This window comes from Palaemon carinicauda, chromosome 2 (assembly GCF_036898095.1).
Source record: "Palaemon carinicauda isolate YSFRI2023 chromosome 2, ASM3689809v2, whole genome shotgun sequence".
NCBI lineage: Eukaryota > Metazoa > Arthropoda > Malacostraca > Decapoda > Palaemonidae > Palaemon > Palaemon carinicauda.
In genome coordinates this window covers 132,772,187-132,791,183 of record NC_090726.1, presented here as the reverse complement: position 1 = coordinate 132,791,183, position 18,997 = coordinate 132,772,187, and positions in this window count along the sequence as shown.

The window sequence follows — 18,997 nt, the reverse complement described above, 5'->3', positions numbered from 1 at the left end:
GAAGGGGAATTATTATCAAAAATATTAATGGTAGTAAGTATGTTGTATGATGTAACTGTGTATTTGTATTTTGGATGGAATTGACCGATGGAATATAGGGCATGTAAGGAGAATGATAGGGAATATATTTTGAGGATTCAATGTAATGAGGAATGTTGCAAATTGTTGAGTGAGAAGGATAATGGTGCAAGTGACCTTAATCCAAGATATGGGGGTATAGAGGACAGTGAACATGATGATGAACATATTGGTGAAGTGAGTGACAGAATTCAAAGGAGAGTAAATGTATGCATGCATGGTGTAAAAGGAAGGATGATGTCATATGTGAATATAAATAAGAATGAATATTGTAGTTTAATTGATACGGGTGCTCAAGTGTCATTAGTAAATGAGTCGGTTATCAGGGATATTGAGAGGTACAATTGGGAAGTGAAAAGACAGTGTACGAGTGTGAGAATTCATGGAATAGGTCAGGGAAGTTTACTTGTTTGGGAAGAAGTGAGGTTGAAGGTGAAACTAGGGAGTATGGAAGTTGAACATAATTTCATTGTAATGGGAGAGAATGAAATGCCTAGTTGTTTTTTGTGGCGACCTTGCCAGGATTGTCAGAAGGGAAAGTATCAGAGCATGCATGCAAGTCCGCCTGTCCTGAGCTATTTTAGGATTATCATAATCTGCTTATATTTTACCAAATATAATTCACAAACTCCAGCTATATTCCTTTATATGTGGGAATATTAAAGCGACAATGTCAACAGAATTTTTTTTCACACCAGTATTCATATCCTGTACTAAGATATATTAATATATTGGTATTATTATTATTATTATTATTATTATTATTATTATTATTATTATTATTATTAGCTAATCTACAACCCTAGTTAGGAAAGCAGGATGCTATAAGCCCGATGGCTCCAATAGCGAAAATGGCCAAGTGAGTAAAGGAAACGACAAGAGAAGTAATAAACAATTAGAATAAAATATTTCAAAAAAGTAACATCAAAATAAATCTTTCATATATAAACTAACAATAAGAAAAGAAGAGAAAGGCAAAATAATGTGCCCGAGTGTACCCTCAAGCAAGAGAACTCTAGTCCAAGATAGTGAAAGACCATGGTACAAAGGCTATGGCATTGCCCAAGACTAGAGAACATTGGTTTGATTTTGGAGTGTCCTTCTCCTAGAAGGGCTGCTTACCATAGCTAAAGAGTCTCTTCTACCCTTACAATGGAATGGATTCTGATCTTTATGTTGAGAAGACAAAAGCATCAGTTTCCTGTCTAAGCTGAAACTGGAGACAACGTGCCATTATGGTAGTGTGCAGTTCTAGTTTTATCTGTGTTTACTTCAATTATTTCAAAAACTTAAATCAGCACATAGATTCTCTCTCTCTCTCTCTCTCTCTCTCTCTCTCTCTCTCTCTCTCTCTCTCTCTCTCTCTCTCTCTCTCAACACTAAAGGAATTATCAAATTGTAATCTTATTTTTGATTCTCTCTCTCTCTCTCTCTCTCTCTCTCTCTCTCTCTCTCTCTCTCTCTCTCTCTCTCTCTCTCTCTCTCAACAATAAAGGACTTATCAAATTGTAATCTTATTTTTGACTCTCTCTCTCTCTCTCTCTCTCTCTCTCTCTCTCTCTCTCTCTCTCTCTCTCTCTCTCTCTCTCTCTCTCTATATATATATATATATATATATTAGCTAATAATAATGATGATGATAATAATAATAATGATAATAAAAATAATAATAATAATAATAATAATAATAATAATAATGTAATAATAACAATAATGATTATGATGATGACGATGGTAAAAATAATAATAATAATGATAATAATAATGGTGAAGATGATGATGATAGTAATAATAATAATAATAATAATAATAATAATAATAATAATAATAATAATAATACCTACAAGTGATAAGATAAGAAATTAAATCTGTGGGAAGCTACTGAAAGGTAAGAGAGTTTTATAAGCCACAATGTTACCTGGATTATAAGGAAAATCATTAGTTTAATAATCGCCTCTATTATTCATCCATTAACCTCTCTGTCCTACGAGGGCAGCCATTTAAACTTCAAAGAGTCGAAATAATTGACTATTCTAACAATATTTTGCAATTTTTCTGTTCCCTTGATTTTTTTTTTAATTCATTAAAAAATATATTTTAATCATAACATCATTGTTGGCCATAGATAAAAAAGATAGATACTCTATTATTTGTATATTATTTTTTTTTTATAACTTAATTCGTTGCCGGTTTTTGAAATTGATTAAGGAAATTATTAAATCATTGCTACCCAAAGTTAAAAAAAAATATATATAAAATTTTTTTTATTTGCATATTAAAATTTTTCATAACGTAATTCATTGAAGGTAATGGACCTATATTATATCTTTATTAGTGTATGCAACCCGTCAAAAATGACGTTTAAATATTTACTTGTTTACTTGTTTTGGGTTTAAATCCAATCCTCCACTGAAGTCGAGTGAACTACTTCTCGGGCGGGTCCATATTAATCATCTAACGAAACATTTTCATTATAACTTATACAATTCTTTGATTGTAGCATCTTCCAAATCATATGATCTTGTGAAAAGTAATGTCTTTAGTTTTCTCTTAAATTCAATTGCTCCCTTTAGGTCCTTCATTTCAGTTGGCAGTTTATTATAATGTTTAGGCGCACAGTAGCTAAAAGCCCTTTCACCAAATTTACTATAATTTGTTCTTGGTTCAGATAGTCTATGTTTGTCACTCATGTGTCTTATGGTAACATTTGTTTCTAGTTCTAGTTTGTTCAGGCATTCTTTTAGATATTTTGGTTCATTTTGGTTCAGTATCTTAAACTTTAGTAAGAGTAGCTTGTATTCAATTCTCGCCTTTACCGGCAGCCAGTGTAATTTGATTAGTGCAGGGGTAACTCTTTCCCTATTATGTAGTCCTTCTATTAATCTAGCGGCTCTGTTTTGTACTCTCTGAATTTTCTTCAGCTGATAATTTGGTAAGCCATAGAACAGTGAGTTGCAGTAATCAAATCTTGAAAATATGTGGTGATTAATGAATATGGCCATAGATTTTTCATTCAAGTATTTACTAATAAATGCTGTTTCTAATATGATAGGTACAATTTTTTACCATATTATTTAAATGTTTATTCATTGTCAGTCTATCATCCATGATTACTCCCAAGATTTCTGAAAGATTTCTTTAGGTCAATGATCGATTGACCTATTTCAATTCTTTGGAATCATTCGATTCTTTTTACATCTTTTTCATTTCTAAAAATAATACATTCACTTTTATCTTCATTGAGCTTGAGTATTTTTGTTAACATCCAAGCCTTACTTACTTACTTGGTATACTTGATCGAATTTAGAGGGTCTTCCTCACAGCTGTGGTGGTCCACCGCTGACGCCAGTCCATGAGTCCTTCTTCATGAGGGTGATCTGGTCTGGCACAGAGTTTGTGGCTGCCCTGCAGCACGCTGTGTAGCCTGGCACAGGAGGCTCATCTGGCAGCATCTGCAGGAAGGTGTCAAGTGCTTTCTTGAATTTGGCGACCGAGCAGCCTGTGGTGTGTGTGACATTTCTCGGCAGTGTATTGAACAGTCTAGGGCCGTTGTGGGTGAGGCTGGAGGCAAGGAGGGTTTTTATCCTCTCTGGTGTCCTGGAGGAGAGGTTTTGTCTTACACATGAGTGCCCAGAACGCTCACTTTCACGTGCCCTCAGTAAGTCGGATAGGGTCAGGCACCTGCCTCTCCAAGATTTTCCAGGTGTATATTATTCTATATCTCTTCTTCTCTGTTGAGATTAGAGTCCCAGCTTTTGCAGGCGCTGCCAATAGTTGAGCTCCCTCATTCCTTTAATTGATCTTGTGAAACTCCTCTGGACTGACTCTAGCTCCTGTATGTCCCCCTGTTTACGGGGAGACCACAGCTGGCTGCAGTAGTCAAGGATTGGCTGTATGAGGGTCTTCCACTGTGTCAGCATGACCTCCTGCTCCCTTGAATGGAAGGTACGCAGAACCCAGCCAATCATGCGCCTGGCCCTAGTGGCGGTGTCCTTGATGTGCTGCTGGAAGGTGGCATCATTGTCCATGAGGACGCCAAGGCACTTGACTGCATTGCTGGGTGGGATTGGCTGCTGTATTTTTGTCAGTAACTCGGTGGAGTGGATGAGTTCTGTATTGGGCCCCAGTTTCATTATTTCAAATTTATCCTCATTGAATTGCATGTTATTTGCGTCAGCTCAGTGGAAGACCCTCTGGATGTTTGCCTGCAACTGGACAACATCCTCAGACGCACTGATCCTGTGGCTTAGGGTAGTGTCGTCAGCAAAGGAGGACAGGAAGGAGCCCGTGACTGTCTTTTCAATGTCGGTCATCAGGACCAGGAAGAGTAGGGGCCAAGAACAGAGCCTTGGGGGACTCCGCTGATGACTTTCTCAGGCTGTGACTTGTGGCCGTCAACAGCTACTGCCTGAGTCCTGTTGGTAAGGAAGCTGTGCAACCACACACCCAGCTTTCCTGCTATCCCCATGGCACTCAGCGTGTGGAGAAAGATACCGTGGTCCACTCGGTCGAAGGCCTTAGCAAAGTCTAAGTAGACCACGTCTACATTTTTGCCTTCAGCGAGGCCCTGGAGCAGCCACTCATAGTGGGCCAAGAGGTTGGAGAGACAAGACTTTCCTTTACGAAAGCCATGCTGAGAGTTACTCACCAAGCTGTTTTCTTCAAGGTGGCTAATGATCTTGTTTCTTAATATTTTCTCAAATACTTTGATGAGGTGGGAGGTGAGGGCCACTGGCTTGTAGTTTTTGGCTTGGCTTCTATCTCCCCCTTTGTGGATTGGGGAGATGATGGCCTCTTTTAATATTGATGGTATAATGCCAGTGTCCAGGGAGCAGCACCAGATTTTGTAGAGTGGGAGTGCCAGAGCTTCCTTGCATCTTAGTAAAAGGATGGATGGCACACCATCTGGTCCAGCGGCAGAGTTCATTTTTAGTTCACTGATGGCTTCCTGTACATCAGTTATGGTGAAAGGGATGTTCACGAGAGTCAAGTGATGTTGGATGTGCACTTTAAAGAACTCAGCAGGTTCGAGAACAATCTTGGCAGGTGTAGGTTGCGAGAAGACTCTGGTATACTGCTGGGAGAGAATCTGGCATGTTTCCTCAGGGGTGTTTGACATCATACCATTTCCTGCCTGAAGTGGTCCAACCTTGACTTGCGTTTTGGAAAATATTTTGCAGTACTCAAAGAAAAATTTAGGGTTGGCCTTGATGTTGCACACTGCCTGCGTTTCTTCCCAGTCACGTTGCTTCTCGTGTGAATCCTTGTTCATTTTCTATATGTGAGATCTTAGCTTGCAGGGAGTTTTTCAGGGTGTCACTCTTTGCCGTTTGCATTTGTCTATTTAAGTTCGCCCGTCGCCTCATAAGCACTTTTCTTTCCCTTGGTATGTGGCTTCTTCTGGTGGCTGGCAGTTTTCTTGTTGGCACATTACCTTCACAGGCACTGAGGATGGTTTTTAGAAAGTCATTCAGCATTATCTCAGGGGTGCCAACATGGAGTTCTGAGTGTAGTTGGGCATTTAGGAGATCCCAATTCACTTGGCTGCTGAAGAAATTTAGTTTGGAGAAAGGGTTCTTCTCTGTTGGTGTAGCCATTTCTGGGGAATGTGATTTGTTGTAAGTAGTGTGTATCTTAAGGAGATTATGGTCAGAGAAGATTGTCCTTTCAGCCGAGACGTAGTTAATTGCATCACTGTTATTGGTGAAATACAGGTCAAGTATATTGTTTCCCCTGGTTGGTATGGACACCATCTGAATGAGAAAGGAGGAGTTTGTAATGGACAGGAGCAGTTTGGCTTGAGACTTATCAGCGAGGGTGCTCCCAGTTTGGGTTCCTTCCTGCCACTTCAGGAAGGGAAAGTTGAAGTTTCCAGAGAGGATGATGTCAGGTGTAGGAACTGGCAGGGAGTCCAGTAGGCGACTGAGAGCTTCCATGGCACTACTGAAGTTTCTAGAACAGCTGCCAGGTGGACGGTAGCAGTTTATAATCATCATATTATGTTGCTGGATTTGTATGGCTTGCAGTTCAATTTGCCCATCTGAGTATGACAAGAGGGGTATTGAGTTTGGAGCAATGTCATCCTTCAAGTAAATGATTGTGCCGCCATGTGTTCTTCCTTCCCTATCTGTCCGGAAGGAGGTGTAATTTCTGATGTGTATTTCAGGCTCCTTTATTCCTTCAGATAGGTGGGTTTCAGTGAGGGCAATAAACAAAAAGTCCTCCTCCCAGGCCAGCTCTCTTATGAATGATATCTTGCTTTGAGCTGCCTTGGGGTATAGACTCCGAATATTGCCCACTAGGAATATTTCTAATGTAGTGCCCCGACTCTGGGCCAAGCCCAGGTTGGGGTCGTGGGCGACACTACTGCTGGGAGTACTTGTGGTAGTTGATTTTGCTGGGGTGTTTGCCTCATGAAGTTGTGCAATACAAGTCCCTGAGCCTCTACAACTTTGTTCATGTTTGCCATGTGTGCTTTCATCTCCATGAAAATTTCTAAAAAAATTGCTTTTGTGGGGCTCTTGTGGTGGAGGAGAAGGTGTCGATGTGCTTGCTGACCTGGAGGGTTGTTCAATTTCGGCAGGGCTCTGGATCCTTGCTTGCTGCCTTTTTGTTCCCTTTATATGGGCAAGCTTGCACCCCTCCTTAAAACATTATCTTTTCTGCACTGAATTTCTACAGAGCACAGGATGATAGCTGGGGCAGTTCCTACCTAGGGTGCATCCCCTCTCATCTCTAAAACCATGACTCACATATTTTTGGCATGGTTTAGGGTGGCCATAGCTGCAGCCCTTGCCACTTGCACCATATTTGCAGTATCCTCGTCTGTAGTACCTACATACACAAGGGGGGGCTGTGGTAGATGGACGGGGTTCAGTCATGCTGGGTGGGTGGGATTGTACATTTTCTAGGTTGGCTACTGCAGTACTTACAGGTGTATTGGTGTTCCTAGAATGTGTGGGGCCAGGCTGCTCCTGTGACCGTTGTTAGACTGAGGTCCAGGTTCTCTGGGGTGTCACCCAGGGTCATGGCTCCAGGTTGCCGGGGTGGTATGATCTGGGAGCACATGGCATCAGCTGTACCCTCATGTTTCTCTTGCAGGTTTAATGTCATTCATTATTTCATGTATCTTTCTTTTAGCTTCATTAACTGATTCTATTGGGAAATAGAATTGTGTATCATCAGCGTATATTTTAAACTTATCTCTGTGAGTTTCAAGTATATTTGCCAGTTCAATCGTGTAAATTTCAAACAGGAGAGGACCTAGTACACTGCCTTGAGGCACCACTTTGGTTTTCTTGTCTCATATTCAACATTTGATATTACTACTTTAACTTTGCGGTTTTCAAGATAACTCACAAACCAGTCATTTGCTCATTCTACGGTGCCCACAGCTTTAAGGTCTTCCATCAGATATGTATGTTCTACAGTATCAAATGCTGCACTTAGATCCAGCATCACAAGAATGCAACACTTTCCATTTGTTATAATTTCTGTTATGTCATTTTTAATCGCTAACACTGTTGTTTCTGTGGAGTAATTTTCTCTGTATGCAAATTGATCATCGGGTATGGCATTAGATTGTTTCGGATATTTCAAGGTTTGTTCGTGTACAGCAGTTTCAGTAATTTTCAAAAAATATGACAGATTTGATATTGGCCTATATGAACTTGAATTGTCTTTATCACCTTTTCCTTTATAGACAGGCTTGATACATGCAACTTTTTCACAATCAGGGAAAACTGCTTTTGTTAGGCTCATATTTACCATGTTTCGGTAGGTCTCTTGTAGTCTGGTGAAATTTTCTGCTTCTTTTACATCGTCAATTGAAAATGGGTCATTTCTGCAGTAGGTTTTTTTTTTTTACTTTCTTTATTATTCTCCTATAATCACTCTGACTTAACTCTTTGAATACCCTTAGCTTACTTACACCTGTTGCTGATGTATTCCTTCGTTCTGTTTTGCCAATATATGTGTGTGTGTGTGTGTGTGTATTCTTTGCCATTTCCCTTAGGTTATTCTAGCGTCGAGGCATTTTCTAGAATTTACAAAAACCTATTTTCAATAGTAATTCTGTGAAATGGTATCTAACTGGCAATCAAGTTTTGATTCATGGGAGACAAATTGAATTTATTTGGAGTAGAGGGAAGTTTTAAAGGATCGTATTATTTTGTATTTGAATGTATAGACATCAATTCAATATATATATATATATATATATATATATATATATATATATATATATCAACCTACAATAGCATTTGATATTGAATTCTATCTCTGGGAATGTACATCAACTGGAAATTCATTTATGATAACAGCTTCTGGCTGGACAGAGATTCGAACCTATGTCTCTTAGCCTAGCCAGAAGCATTTATAATGAATGGATTTCTAATGCATTCCCAATGGTAGAATTCAATATTAAATACCATTTTGGTTGATATTTACATTGAATAAAACCACAAGGGTTGGTGATATATATATATATATATATATATATATATATATATATATATGTATATTTATTATGTATATATATATATATATATATATATATATATATATATATATATATATACATACATACATACATATAAAACATAAGTAAGGTAAAGAAATGAACGAGGATAGGTCGTATAACGAGAAAGAGAACTAATACGTGTAGATGGACATTTAAGAATAACAGAATGGGTAGAGGATATGTATGAGGCCTTTATCCTGCAGAGCACTAGCAACGCCTGATGATATATCATCATCATCATCTCCTCCTACGTCTATTGAATCAAAGGGCATCGGTTAGATTTCTCCAGTCGTCTCTATTTTGAGCTTTTAAATCAATACTTGTCCATTCAGTATGTCTTACTTCACGCTTCATAGTCCTCAGCCATTCAGGCCTTGGTCCTCTGACTCTTCTAGTGCCTTGTTTAGCCCAGTTGAAGATATATATATATATATATATATATATATATATATATATATATATATATATATATATATATATATATATATATATACACACATTATAATGAATAGACAACATCTCAGTGGGGTTGAGAAATGGAAAACAGCTTCTCCTCGGACAGATCGTCCTGCAGATAGTTTTCAGGATATCACCAAAATGATGTAATTTAAAATAGTTTTGTCCTTTTAAACTTTTTAAATATTTTATCGTGTTTCGATAATTAATTATATGAAACAAATGCAAGAACTATTTTATTGTATAGCACAGAAAGATGTAAAATTTTACATAAATGGTGGTAGAAAGAGGATTAAAGTTTAAAAAAAGGTGTCGGGTCAAGTTTAATGAGCAGACACTTATTGGTTTCACTTGAATACTTCGATATTCATGATCAAAAACTTCTTGGTAAAGCAGGATGCTATAATCCCAGGAGCCCCGACAAGGGAAAATATCCCAGTGATGAAAGAAAGCAAGGAAATAAACAAGCTATAAGACAAGTAATGAACAATTGAAATAAAGTATTTTAAGAACAGTAAAAGTATATATACTTAAAAAACTCGATAAAAAAAAACGTATAGCTTGAAATGACAGTACTATTGTCTCTATGATACAATTAAAGAAATGAACTAAAAAAGAAGTAATGAACAAATAAAATAAAATATTTTAAGAATAGAGGTTTTAGTTTGGCCAGGGCACCAGCCACCCGCTGAGATACTACCGCTAGAGAGTTATGGGGTCTTTGACTGGCCAGAAAGTACTGGATTGGATCCTTCTCTCTGGTTAAGGTTCATTTTCCCTTTGCCTACCCATGCACCGAGTAGTCTACCCTATTCTTGAAATATTCTCTTCTGGCCTCATACACCTGCGACACTGAGATTACCAAACAATTCTTCTTCACTCAAGGGGTTAACTACTGCACTGTAATTGTTCAATGGCCACTTTCCTCTTGGTAAGGGTAGAAGAGACTCTTTAGCTATGGTAAGAAGCTCCTTTAGGAGGAGGAAACTCCGAAATCAAACCTTTGTTCTCTAGTCTTGGGTAGTGCCATAGCCTCTGTACCATGGTCTTCCACTGTCTTGGTTTTGAGTTCTCTTGCTTGAGGGTATACTCGGGCACACTATCTAATTTCTCTTCCTCTTGTTTTGTTAAGGTTCTTATAGTCTATTTAGGAAACATTGTAATGTTATTGTTCTTAAAATATTTAATTTTTCCTTGTTTCCTTTCCTCACTGAGCTATTTTTCCTGTTGGAGCCCCTGGGCTTATAGCATCCTGCTTTTCCAACTACGGTTGTAGCTTAGAAAATAATAATAATAATAATAATATTAATAATAATAATGATAATATTTATAAAAATAATAATAATAATAATAATAATAATAATAATAATAATAATAATAATAATAGGGTTGTGGTGGCTGATGTGGTAACATCCCTGATAGGTGATCGTCAAACTGTTGTTCGAGTCCTTCTGAAACTCGTTAAATTCTTTGGTCACTGCAACCTCACCATCCTTGGGGGTGCCTACAGGTCTATCTGCTGAATCACCAGCAACTTTATCCTGGCACTCCCTGGTCCTAGCTTGGGTGGAGAGGGGGCTTGTTCGCTGATCTTATATATGGTCAGTCTTCAGGGCATTGTACTGCTTGATAGGGTAGTGTCACTCTCCCTTGCCTCTGCCCTTCATGAGCGGCCTTTAAACCTTTAAACAGTAACAAAATTAAAATAGATGATTCATATATATGGTCAATCTCTAGGGCATTGTCCTGCTTGATAAGGCAGTGTCACTGTCCGTTGCCTCTGCCATTCATGAGCAACCTTTAAACAGTAACAAAATTAAAATAGATGTTTCATCTATGAACTATAGAAACTTAGAAATAGAGGAAATTTATAGTTCTAATAATGAACCTATATTTGAAATGACAAGTCCTATTGTATCAATGATTCAATACATTATCTATTCGATTTGATTGGAAGGGGGGGGGGTGTTGAGATTCCATCCATTGTGCCAACCTCCGTCAATTCCATTTCCTTAAGTATCTCCGAGATAATTAACTTGTTGGGGCCAATAGACACACCAAGATTAGCCTCCTTATTAACTCTTGGGACCGAAATGGTCAACGGTTAGTTTCATTGCAGCCTCGGAGGAAGTCATTAACTGCAACGGTGAATGTTGTTGTTGTTGTTCTTGAATTGTAAAGTTCGTATGTAATGATGATTGAATAGAGGGTTTCAGACTCACTCTCTCTCTCTCTCTCTCTCTCTCTCTCTCTCTCTCTCTCTCTCTCTCTCTGTTATAAATGCAGTAGGATTAAAATATTCAGTATACTTATATTCCCAAGATCTTAATCTGAAACCCAATTTATGATATATATATATATATATATATATATATATATATATATATATATATATATATATATATATATATATATATATATAGATGTTCCTGTTTATGTAAGTCTATATCGTATTTATGATTGAAGATACGTCGCTCTCTAAAAAAAAGTCTAAAAGAAAAAAGTCAAATTATATCATGAATATTAACTCGTCTCTGTTGGTTGGGCAGAGTTCAGAAGACCTTACCAGGCGTCTTCGTATAGTTAATATTAAAGATGTGTTTCAATGTTGCCACTGTTCTATGAATATTCTATTTTGAGTGTAATACTTCTTATAGTTTATTTATTACCTTATTTCCATTCCTCACTGGGCTATTTTTCTCGGTTGGAACCCTTGGGCTTACATCATCTTGCTTCTCCAACTAGGATTGTAGCTTAGTTATTAATAATAGTAATAATAATAAAAATAATTATGATAATAATAATATTAATGATAATAATAATACATACATACATATACCAAGGCACTTCCCCCAATTTTAGGGGATAGCCGACATCAAACAAATGAAAGAGAAAAAGGGACCTCTCCTCTCTACGTTCCTCCCAGCCTGACAAGGGACTCAACCGAGTTCGTCTGGTACTGCTAGGGCGCCACAGCCCCCCCCCCCCCTTTTATCCACCACAGATGAAGCTTCATAACACTGAATGCCCTACTGCTGCTACTTCTGCGGTCATCTAAGGCACCGGAGGAAGCAGCAGGGCCTACCGGAACTGCGTCACAATTGCTTGCCATTCATTTCTATTTCTATCACGCTCTCATGCCTCTCTCACATCTATCCTCTTATCACCCAGAGCTTTCTTCACTCCATGCATCCACCCAAACCTTGGCCATCCTCTTGTACTTCGCCCATCAACTCTTTCATTCATCACCTTCTTTAGCAGACAGCCATTTTCCATTTTCTCAACATGGCCAGACCACCTCAACATATTCATATCCACTCCAGGTGCTAACTCATTTCATACACCCGTTCTCACCCTCACTACTTCGTTCCTAACCCTATCCACTCGAGATACACTAGCCATAATCTTAAGACACTTCATCTCAAACACATTCAATTTATGTCTCTCCGTCACTTTCATTCCCCACAACTCCGATCCATACATCACAGTTGGTACAATCACTTTCTCATACAGAACTCTCTTTACATTCATGCCCAACCCTCTATTTTTTACTACTCCCTTAACTGCCCCCAACACTTTGCATCCTTCATTCACTCTCTGACGTACATCTGCTTCCACTCCACCATTTGCTGCAACAACAGACCCCAAGTACTTAAACTGATCCACCTCCTCAAGTAACTCTCCATTCAACATGACATTCAACCTTGCACCACTTTCCCTTTTCGTACATATCATAACCTTACTCTTACCCACATTAACTCTCAACTTCCTTCTCTCACACATTCTTCCAAATTCTGTCACTAATCGGCCAAGCTTCTCTTCCACGTCTGCAACCAGTACATTATCATTGGCAAACAGCAACTGATTTACCTCCCATTCATGGTCATTCTCGTCTACCGGTTTCAATCCTCGTCCAAGCACTCGAGCATTCCCCTCTCTCACCACTCCACCAACAAACAAGTTAAACAACCACGGCGACATCACACATCCCTGTCTCAGCCCCACTCTCACTGGAAACCAATCTCTCACTTCATTTCCTATCCTAGCACATGCTTTACTACCTTTGTTGAAACTTTTCACTGCTTGTAACAACTTTCCACCAACTCCATATAACATCATCACATTCCACATTGCTTCCCTATCAACTCTAGCATATGCTTTCTTCAGATCCATAAACGCAACATACACCTACTTACCTTTTGTTAAATATTTCTCGCATATCTGCCTTACTGTAAAAATCTGATTCATCCAACCCCTACCTCTTCTAAAATCACCCTGTACTTCTAAGATTGCATTCTCTCTTTTATCCTTAATCCTAGTAATCAGTACTCTGCCATACATTTTCCAAGTACAATCAACAAACTAATACCCCTTGAATTACAACACTCATGTACATCTCCCTTACCCTTATATAGTGGTACAATACACGCACAAACCCAATCTACTGGTACCATTGACAACACAAAACACACATTAAACAATCTCACCAACCATTCAAGTACAGTCACACCCCCTTCCTTCAACATCTCAGCTTTCACACCATCCATACCAGATGCTTTTCCTACTCTCGTTTCATCTAGTTCTCTCCTTACTTCCTCTCTTGTAATCTCTCTCTCATTCTCATCTTCCATCACCGGCACCTCAACACCTGCAACAGCAATTATATCTACCTCCCTATTATCCTCAACATTCAGTAAACTTCCAAAATATTCCGCCCACCTTTTCCTTGCCTCCTCTCCTTTTAACAACCTTCCATAATAATAATAATAATAATAATAATAATAATAATAATAATGATAATTATAATAATAATGATAATTGATAATGCTTACTAGTGATAAGATAAGAAAATGAAACAGCGAAGATGCTACTAAAAATTGAAGAGTTTTATAAGCCACAATGTTACCTGGATTATAAGGAAAAATCATTAGTTTAATAATCGCCTCAATTATTCATCCATTAACTTCTCTGCCCTACGAGGGCAGCCATTTAAACTTCAAAGGAGCGAAATAATTGACTATTTTTAAAGATATTTTGCAATTTTTCTGTTATTTTGATTTTTTTTCTTTTTTTTTTACATTATTGTTGACCATAATTCAAAAAGATATATATATATATATATATATATATATATATATATATATATAGTATATCAATTTTTTTATAACTTAATTCGTTGACGGTTTTTGAAATTAATTAAAAAAAAAAATCATTGCCACCCAACGTCAAAAAAATATATATAAATTCTTATTATTTGTATAATAAAATTTTTCATAATATAATTCATTGAAGGTAATGGACCTATTTTATATCTTTATAAGTGTATGCGACCTATCAAAATGACGTCTAAATATTTAGACATATGCATACTCAGCCATCCCCTTCTCCTCCCGACCTGAGAAACGAGGAGAGACCATGTAGTCATACGTTTGACATGCTGCTCAACGTAACAGGAAACAAGAATATGCACATATTTATATATACAGTATAGCTAGACAATTGATCTTTATTAGCCTATATATATATATATATATATATATATATATATATATATATATATATATAGAGAGAGAGAGAGAGAGAGAGAGAGAGAGAGAGAGAGAGAGAGAGAGAGAGAGAGAGAGAGAGAGAGAATCCCATTTTGCTCACTACTAACAAAACAATTAACTAATTCAGGACACGTGAAGATGAACCTCATTATAATAATGTCACTTGATGATCTAATTGAGGCAAAGACTGTGATATTTATAGCCAATTTGGAAAGTCCCTAGATGGTGATCTGCTGGACTGGCGTTCGAGACCCGCTCAAGTTCTATAGTTGCTTGTAGCGTCTGCAAACTCACCAACTTTGTGAGCTAAAGATGAGGGATTTGAAGGAGCCTATAGCTCTACCTGCTGAGTTATCAGCAACCATTGCCTGGCCCTCCTTGGTCCTAGCTTGGGTGGAGAGGGCTGCTAATAACCCATAAGTATCCACAATCCCTCCATCCTTAGCTCACAAGGATGGTAAGGTTGCAGACACTACAAAAAAGTATCGATCTTGAGCGGTTTATGAACCCCAGTCCAGCAGATCGCCAGGTAGGGACGTTCCCAATAGGCTACCAGAATAGATTATGAAACCTGGTCTTTTCACTAAATCCTCCAGCTAAGAGTAACTGCTGTGTTTGAATTGCTCCTTTTAAAAGTAAAATGTCATTGAGAAGTCTATCACTCATTAGTTAATAATTGTAGACTATCGTTATGATTCTTTTCTTGGAAGAGGATGCCTTTAAGAGAAGGCATTGGAGAGGGCGCATCAGGCAACCGACCCCTTATCGTTAGGAAGAAGATGGCAATAGTAAGGTTATGACGCCGGGACCTAAGTCGCCATTCTGGTATCTCTCAATAAAGAAAGACGATATAGGAGAAAGCCAGATATAGCATTGAAGAGGTTGTAGTGGAACAGGAAGCCTTCAATAGAAGGCATTGGAGAGTTCGCATCAGGCAACCGACCCTTTATCATAGGGATAACGGTTAGGAAGAAGATAGCAATAGTAAGGTTATGACGCAGGGAACTAATTAACCATTCTGGTATCTCTCAATAAAGAAAGACGATATAGGAGAAAGTCAGATATAGCATTGCAGAGATTGTGGTGGAAGAGGGTGTCTCTGATAGAAGGCATTGGAGAGGTCGCATCTGGCTACTGACCCCTTAATGTAAGGATAACGATGGGAATGAATTTGAGTTTTTTTCGTAAATAAACTTCCCTTCAAAAGAAAAACTAAAGAATAAAACGTATGTACAATATAAATATGATGAAAATTTAATTAAAAGAATAGATTATAACAGATTCCTTCCACTCAGCTTTATTTTCAGCTAGAGAAAAGTAATAAGTAAATCCGGACTCTTACAAAGGAGTGCTGGAATCCAAAGGGATTTACTTCTTGCAAATCCCGGATTTCCACAAAGGGAAAGAGACTAATTATAACAAGGAGTGTAGAGGATTAGGCTTAAATCCTTGTGTTTAAGTGGGGATTTGGGGGCCTAGGATTACTTTCTATCGGGCAAAGACACACTTCCTCTGAATATTAAATGTAATCATTCTTTTTCTTGTTTTTTGCCTTGTCTTCATTTCTGTTGCTCAAACATAGAGAAGGTAATTCTAACTGAATATAAAGTGACTACTGTATATATATATATATATATATATATATATATATATATATATATATATATATATATATATATATTCAAATAAGCCATATATTTTTGTACATTAATATCTGGATTCTCTTACTGACATCGGGATCAGAGCATCAGGCGAAACCACTCAAAGACAATAACCTGTCTGTTCCCGAGGTCGGTAAGGGAATCCAGATATTATAGCCTGTCTGTTCCCAAGGTTGGTAAGGGAATCCAGATATTAATGTATCATAATATATTTCTTTTTTAAAAATGAAAAATTTCTAAATGTGGAAAATTTATAGTACAGCCGTTTCTTGTCCACTGCAGATCAAAGGCCTCAGTCATGTCAGTTCATCACCACGCATGCCAGTGTGAATTGGTGATGGGTTGGGGGGAAATTTTGTCTGATCGCTCACAGCAAACCAACCTAGTTTGGATGTCCCTGATTAGTACAGCTTTGCTTTTCATGGTGATACGCAAACCGTTTTATCACATTAAGGTATCCTCGCTCGGAAAGGGATATATATATATATATATATATATATATATATATATATATATATACTGTATATTTATATATATATATTCATACATATATATATATATATATATATATATATATATATATATATATATACTGTATATATATATATATATATATATATATATATATATATATATATATATATATATATATGAAAACTTCCATTCAGGGCAGGGATTCGAACCTTTGCAGAGTCTTGTTACGTTTTAAACCTCATAAGGATGTTGAGATTGTAGACTTTAAAGAAGCTATCGAGCTCCAGCCTGTATCGAACCCTAGTCCAACCGATTGCTTGTCATGGATGTTTCCAATAGACTGAAAGATGAAACAAATCATCGAAATTTATTGCAATTTACTTATATAGGAAAATATTTTTCATTTTTTTTACCTTTTTTGAGATAAGTTCTTTTATATATATATATATATATATATATATATATATATATATATATATATATATATATATATACATACATATATATATATACAGTATATATATATATATATATATATATATATATATATATATATATATATATATTATATATTTTTACTTAGAAAAGTAAATTGTAGGCAGTCAATAGGAAACGAAATAGCAAAAAATGGATATTTCATAAAAAAATTATAATAAAATTGAATATAGATTTGTAAGGTAAACTTATTGGATAATAAAGACTAAAAACAACAATAAATTTCAATCAATTATTTAAAATTGGATTTATAATTATAAGACAAACTTATTTATAGGGAAATAAAAACGAAGAAAAATAATAAATTTCAAGCAATTATTTAAAATTGGATTTATAATTATAAGACAAACTTATTTATAGGGAAATAAAAACGAAGAACAATAATAAATTTCAATCAATTATTTGAAATTGGATTTATAATTATAAGACAAACTTATTTATAGGGAAATAAAAACTAAGAACAATAATAAATTTCAATCAATTATTTAAAATTGGATTTATAATTATAAGACAAACTTATTTATAGGGAAATAAAAACTAAGACAAACTTATTTATAGGGAAATAAAAACTAAGACAAACTTATTTATAGGGAAATAAAAACTAAGAACAATAATAAATTTCAATCAATTATTTAAAATTGGATTTATAATTATAAGACAAACTTATTTATAGGGAAATAAAAACTAAGAACAATAATAAATTTCAATCAATTATTTAAAATTGGATTTATAATTATAAGACAAACTTATTTATAGGGAAATAAAAACTAAGACAAACTTATTTATAGGGAAATAAAAACTAAGACAAACTTATTTATAGGGAAATAAAAACTAAGAACAATAATAAATTTCAATCAATTATTTAAAATTGGATTTATAATTATAAGACAAACTTAGTCATTGTAAACGCAAACTGTATTAAACTCCTTCAAAAGGAAAATGATGTTAAACTCAAACTTTTGAAAGGCACCCTAACTCAGTTTCTGAAGGATCTTGTCCTTCTAAAGGATTTTTGTCAACTATTGCTTTCCAGTATTGAGTGTCTCTTACTGTTTTTTGAGGGAAAATAGATAACTTTATTTTTAGAGCCAACTTTCGTTATTTTTTGTTTTTTAGAAAAATGCAAGATTTTTTTTTATTATTTATTATGATATACATATTTATAATCTTACTAGTTATAACATATTTACATTATAATGTGTACATAAATAATTTTTTTATATTACATATACTGTATTTCTAGAGCCAATTTTCGTTTTTTTTTTTTTTTTTTTTTTTTTTTTTTTGAAAATAGCAAGGTTTTTTTTATTATTTATTATGATATACATATTTCATAATCTTACTATTTATAATATATATACATTATTTTATATGTACATAAATAATTTTTCATTTTACATATACGGTATTTATTTCTAAAGCCAATATTCGTATTTTTTTTTTTTTTTTTTAAGAAAATAGCAAGATCTTTTTATTATTTTTTATGAGATACATATTTATAATCTTACTATTTATAACATATATACATTTTAGTATGTGTACATAAGTAATTTTTTTTATTTTACATATACTGTATTTATTTCTAGATCCAGTTTTCTTTGTTAATATATTTTTGTTTAAATTACAAAAATATTTTTTTTATCTTCTATTATGAAATACATATTTATAATCTTACTATTTATAACATATATACATTATAGTATATGTACATAAATAATTTTTTCATTTTACATATACTCTATTTATTTCTAGAGCCAATGTTC